General features: G+C 52.8%; 1 protein-coding gene across 2 annotated transcripts in view; it reads left to right on the forward strand.

The window, feature by feature from the left end:
• rab11fip5a (RAB11 family interacting protein 5a (class I)) overlaps nt 1–6,000 on the forward strand; it is a 77,486-nt gene that overhangs the window by 69,528 nt on the left and 1,958 nt on the right. The gene's annotated exons all lie outside the window — the stretch shown is intronic.

Consider the following 6,000-nt stretch of genomic DNA (forward strand, 5'->3'; position numbering starts at 1 on the left):
CCCACTTAAAAAGATGAGAGGGGCCTGTAATTTCCATCATAGGTACACGTCAACTATGACAGAACAATTGAGAAAAAAAAATCCAGAAAATCACATTGTAGGATTTTTTATGAATTTATTTGCAAATTATGGTGGAAAATAAGTGCGTCGTAAAGGCGTAAATTCCTAAGTCTGAATCGGCCCCTAGAAGAGGTGTGTACTTTTTGTAAGGCCTGCTTCTAATACAGTGAAGATCAGATGGATACAGTGAAGATCAGATGGATACAGTGAAGATCAGATGGATACAGTGAAGATCAGATGGATACAGTGAAGATCAGATGGATGGGGGTACAGTATGTTGACTGTATCAGCGTTGGCTAGACGGCACAAACCGATCTGGCACCAGGCTACAACAGGTCTGCAACTACACGTATTCATGGCCCATATTCCCCTCTACACTCTCTTACTGTGGGAGTGGTGCCAGGGTGGTAGTGGTGCCAGGGTGGTAGTGGTGGCAGTGGTGCCAGGGTGGTAGTGGTGCCAGGGTGGTAGTGGTGCCAGGGTGGTAGTGGTGCCAGGGTGGTAGTGGTGCCAGGGTGGTAGTGGTGGCAGTGGTGCCAGGGTGGTAGTGGTGCCAGGGTGGTAGTGGTGCCAGGGTGGCAGTGGTGCCAGGGTGGTAGTGGTGCCAGGGCGGTAGTGGTGCCAGGGTGGCAGTGGTGCCAGGGTGGTAGTGGTGCCAGGGTGGCAGTGGTGCCAGGGTGGCAGTGGTGCCAGGGTGGTAGTGGTGCCAGGGTGGTAGTGGTGCCAGGGTGGCAGTGGTGCCAGGGTGGCAGTGGTGCCAGGGTGGCAGTGGTGCCAGGGTGGCAGTGGTGCCAGGGTGGCAGTGGTGCCAGGGTGGCAGTGGTGCCAGGGTGGCAGTGGTGCCAGGGTGGTAGTGGTGCCAGGGTGGTAGTGGTGCCAGGGTGGCAGTGGTGCCAGGGTGGTAGTGGTGCCAGGGTGGTAGTGGTGCCACACAATCTCTATTGCATCATCTCAGGCTAAACGTTATGTAATCTGTCTATCTCAACATGTTGTCGTCACAGGACTGGAGTTAAAGCCAGACTGAGATTGATTTAGGGGTGGAGGTACAGGACAGGTATGAGGGGAAATTGGAAGCTACTCAGTTGTACTAAATCAGGCCAGGCACTGGTTTGTTCAGTCTGTCATGGGATAGGCCTCAGAGTTGGTTTAGTCTGTCATGGGATAGGCCTCAGAGTTGGTTTAGTCTGTCATGGGATAGGCCTCAGAGTTGGTTTAGTCTGTCAGGGGATAGGCCTCAGAGTTGGTTTAGTCTGTCAGGGGATAGGCCTCAGAGTTGGTTTAGTCTGTCAGGGGATGGGCCTCAGAGTTGGTTTAGTCTGTCATGGGATGGGCCTCAGAGTTGGTTTAGTCTGTCAGGGGATGGGCCTCAGAGTTGGTTTAGTCTGTCAGGGGATGGGCCTCAGAGTTGGTTTAGTCTGTCAGGGGATGGGCCTCAGAGTTGGTTTAGTCTGTCAGGGGATAGGCCTCAGAGTTGGTTTAGTCTGTCATGGGATGGGCCTCAGAGTTGGTTTAGTCTGTCAGGGGATAGGCCTCAGAGTTGGTTTAGTCTGTCAGGGGATGGGCCTCAGAGTTGGTTTAGTCTGTCAGGGGATAGGCCTCAGAGTTGGTTTAGTCTGTCAGGGGATGGGCCTCAGAGTTGGTTTAGTCTGTCAGGGGATAGGCCTCAGAGTTGGTTTAGTCTGTCAGGGGATGGGCCTCAGAGTTGGTTTAGTCTGTCAGGGGATAGGCCTCAGAGTTGGTTTAGTCTGTCAGGGGATGGGCCTCAGAGTTGGTTTAGTCTGTCAGGGGATAGGCCTCAGAGTTGGTTTAGTCTGTCAGGGGATGGGCCTCAGAGTTGGTTTAGTCTGTCAGGGGATGGGCCTCAGAGTTGGTTTAGTCTGTCAGGGGATGGGCCTCAGAGTTGGTTTAGTCTGTCAGGGGATAGGCCTCAGAGTTGGTTTAGTCTGTCAGGGGATGGGCCTCAGAGTGGTTTAGTCTGTCAGGGGATGGGCCTCAGAGTTGGTTTAGTCTGTCAGGGGATGGGCCTCAGAGTTGGTTTAGTCTGTCAGGGGATGGGCCTCAGAGTTTTAGATGCAAATAAATACATTTCTTTTTTATTCAGCAATTCAAAGTATTATCCCCCAACATTTGCAGTTGTTTTTTGTACCACTGAGTATGTCCAGTAGAACAGCATGTATAGGGGTCTGGGGTTAGCCTTGTAAACAAACATCACTAATCAAGAGGACTGTGTGTCTTCCTTCCTTTCACAGCCCGGTGGTGTCCCCTAGCTCAGGTCCTCACCTCACCCCCGTGACCCTTGGTCTGCTCTCCTGGGGCCCCACTAACCCTCCTGTAGATCCTAACTCACTGGGAACCCCAGTCCACACTAACCCCTTCAGCCCGGCTCCTCCCCCCATGTCTCCCTCCAACCCGTTCCTCTCTCTCCTCCAGCGTAACCCTTTCTATGAGGAGCTCCTAGCTGACCAGGCTCTACAGCGTAACTCTGCCCAGCCCTATCCCTGGTGTTCTAGCTTTGCCTCCTATCTCTCAGTAGTACCGCAAACCTGGTCCACCAACCCTAACCCTGTACCCATCCTGCCCTTAACCCAAGACCGCCCAGACACACAGGACTGCACTAACACTGGTGTGAAGGAGCACGGCCCCTTCCCAAAACCTCCTGAAGAAGAGAAGAGCCCCAACACTAAGGATGAAGAACCAGCAGCAGCAGTCCAAACTAGCCAGAGACCCCTCCCTCCCCTCCCAAAGACTGAGACTGTGCCCTCTGCTACCTCTCACCTCTGTGAGGAAGACATGTCCTATGCTAAGGCTGCGCCTGCATCATCCCACTCTGCCACTGGCTCAGACAACATGGCTGCTTTAGACTTGATGGGGGAGTTCTCTGATGATCGATGCTGGGCGACATATAATGATGTCATCCAGTCAGACGCATTAGATCGATCCAGATCCCATCTGGGAGACATGTGTGTTGATAAAGAGAAGACCAGATCCTCTGAAGCAAGGATAGAGGACTGGCCAATCGGCATGGCCTTAGAATCGTATAACTCACTAGAACTTTCCAATACGCTTCTACACTCTTTCAGTTCTCAAGCTCACAGTCCACTAAAAACATGTCAGTCCACTACTGGGACGTCTAGTGGTGAGAAGGTCAATGAAGACATTGAGGATTACAGATCAGAGGATCAATATTCAGAACACCCTCTTATGGAGTCAGTTGTAGTCCAACATTCTCTCTCAGAAGAACACCCGCTCCAACGGTCCCACTCGGAGGGCACAAGGAGGAACAGCGTTGAGGACCTGACTCCATCGTTCGACAGCGACCCTGGCGTTGTAACCCCGGGGTCGTTGTCCTTTGTCCAGCAGCATGATTCTTCTGACCTCCTCTCCTCCTCCTCCTCCGCTCCTCTCTCTCTAACTGTTGAACCCAGCACCTCCTCCTCTCCAGCTCTCTCCTCTCTCCCTGCCCCGCCCCCTGCTACTGTGAGGTTATCAGTAAGCACGGTCTCGGCCAAACACCCTTTCTCCACTGCACAGCCAGTGATTGGTGCATCGCAAGCTGGCATGCCCCAGGAGACACATCCGGCAGCCAATCAGCAGATCAGGTGAGGTCACATGTTTACTGGGAAGTGTGGGGGGGGTGTAGCTTAAGCAACAGGGCCTGAAGATCTTCTTCTCTCAGCGACTTCCATAGTTGATGCAAAGATGAGCCCTCTATTTAACTCTATGGCGACTGACTATCTGGGGTTCTCCTGCTCCTTCCACTGCCTCTCCTCTGCTGACTATCTGGGGTTCTCCTGCTCCTTCCACTGCCTCTCCTCTGCTGACTATCTGGGGTTCTCCTGCTCCTTCCACTGCCTCTCCTCTGCTGACTATCTGGGGTTCTCCTGCTCCTTCCACTGCCTCTCCTCTGCTGACTACCTGGGGTTCTCCTGCTCCTTCCACTGCCTCTCCTCTGCTGACTATCTGGGGTTCTCCTGCTCCTTCCACTGCCTCTCCTCTGCTGACTATCTGGGGTTCTCCTGCTCCTTCCACTGCCTCTCCTCTGCTGACTATCTGGGGTTCTCCTGCTCCTTCCACTGCCTCTCCTCTGCTGACTATCTGGGGTTCTCCTGCTCCTTCCACTGCCTCTCCTCTGCTGACTATTTGGGGTTCTCCTGCTCCTTCCACTGCCTCTCCTCTGCTGACTATCTGGGGTTATCCTGCTCCTTCCACTGCCTCTCCTCTGCTGACTATCTGGGGTTCTCCTGCTCCTTCCACTGCCTCTCCTCTGCTGACTATCTGGGGTTCTCCTGCTCCTTCCACTGCCTCTCCTCTGCTGACTATCTGGGGTTCTCCTGCTCCTTCCACTGCCTCTCCTCTGCTGACTATCTGGGGTTCTCCTGCTCCTTCCACTGCCTCTCCTCTGCTGACTATCTGGGGTTCTCCTGCTCCTTCCACTGCCTCTCCTCTGCTGACTATCTGGGGTTCTCCTGCTCCTTCCACTGCCTCTCCTCTGCTGACTATCTGGGGTTCTCCTGCTCCTTCCACTGCCTCTCCTCTGCTGACTATCTGGGGTTCTCCTGCTCCTTCCACTGCCTCTCCTCTGCTGACTATCTGGGGTTCTCCTGCTCCTTCCACTGCCTCTCCTCTGCTGACTATCTGGGGTTCTCCTGCTCCTTCCACTGCCTCTCCTCTGCTGACTATCTGGGGTTCTCCTGCTCCTTCCACTGCCTCTCCTCTGCTGACTATCTGGGGTTCTCCTGCTCCTTCCACTGCCTCTCCTCTGCTGACTATCTGGGGTTCTCCTGCTCCTTCCACTGCCTCTCCTCTGCTGACTATCTGGGGTTCTCCTGCTCCTTCCACTGCCTCTCCTCTGCTGACTATCTGGGGTTCTCCTGCTCCTTCCACTGCCTCTCCTCTGCTGACTATCTGGGGTTCTCCTGCTCCTTCCACTGCCTCTCCTCTGCTGACTACCTGGGGTTCTCCTGCTCCTTCCACTGCCTCTCCTCTGCTGACTATCTGGGGTTCTCCTGCTCCTTCCACTGCCTCTCCTCTGCTGACTATCTGGGGTTCTCCTGCTCCTTCCACTGCCTCTCCTCTGCTGACTATCTGGGGTTCTCCTGCTCCTTCCACTGCCTCTCCTCTGCTGACTATCTGGGGTTCTCCTGCTCCTTCCACTGCCTCTCCTCTGCTGACTATCTGGGGTTCTCCTGCTCCTTCCACTGCCTCTCCTCTGCTGACTATCTGGGGTTCTCCTGCTCCTTCCACTGCCTCTCCTCTGCTGACTATCTGAGGTTCTCCGTTTTCTTCTGTGTGAAAATCTTCTCTTCTATCTCTCAACTGACACACACCAGACTCCTCTGTGTTTCTTGTCTCTATGGCCAGTGGGATGAGCCCTGAAGTTAACCATCCCCCCCTCCCCCCTCAAGGAAAGGTAGTATAGATCCCTTTCTGTGTTTGCAAACATTGCCACACGAGGGCCATGCTCGGAAGTTGGTGGCAGAACAAGGGGGACTTCTAGAAAGACGGCAAGAAAAGCCTCTATTTACATGTTGCTTATGAGGCATTTCACACAAATACTTTTGGATTATAATTGGATTTTCAGGCTCGTATGAATGTCCTGCTTAATGTAATGTGTCATCATCGCAAATCAACTGCATTATACTAAAAAAACACTTCAACCGTTAAAATGGCTCTTTGTCAATGAGCATCCAAAATAGTTATTTTGCAAAGATCACAACCAAATATAATCTTAGCGACTGTTCAAGCAAGAATCAAAACATAATTGTAAGCGTACGAGAACCCAAAAAGTTATTTTGTTTAGAAGTAATAAAAACGTAAATCTAGACTATGTTGAATGGCCGCAGATGGCGATGGCTTTCTTACTGCCGACAAGTGTTGCGCGCATCTGTGCATGACGTCAGTGTGTTGTGTACTGGAAAAAGGTATATTCACACTCAGACA

The sequence above is a fragment of the Coregonus clupeaformis genome, chromosome 25 (genome assembly GCF_020615455.1).
Source record: "Coregonus clupeaformis isolate EN_2021a chromosome 25, ASM2061545v1, whole genome shotgun sequence".
NCBI lineage: Eukaryota > Metazoa > Chordata > Actinopteri > Salmoniformes > Salmonidae > Coregonus > Coregonus clupeaformis.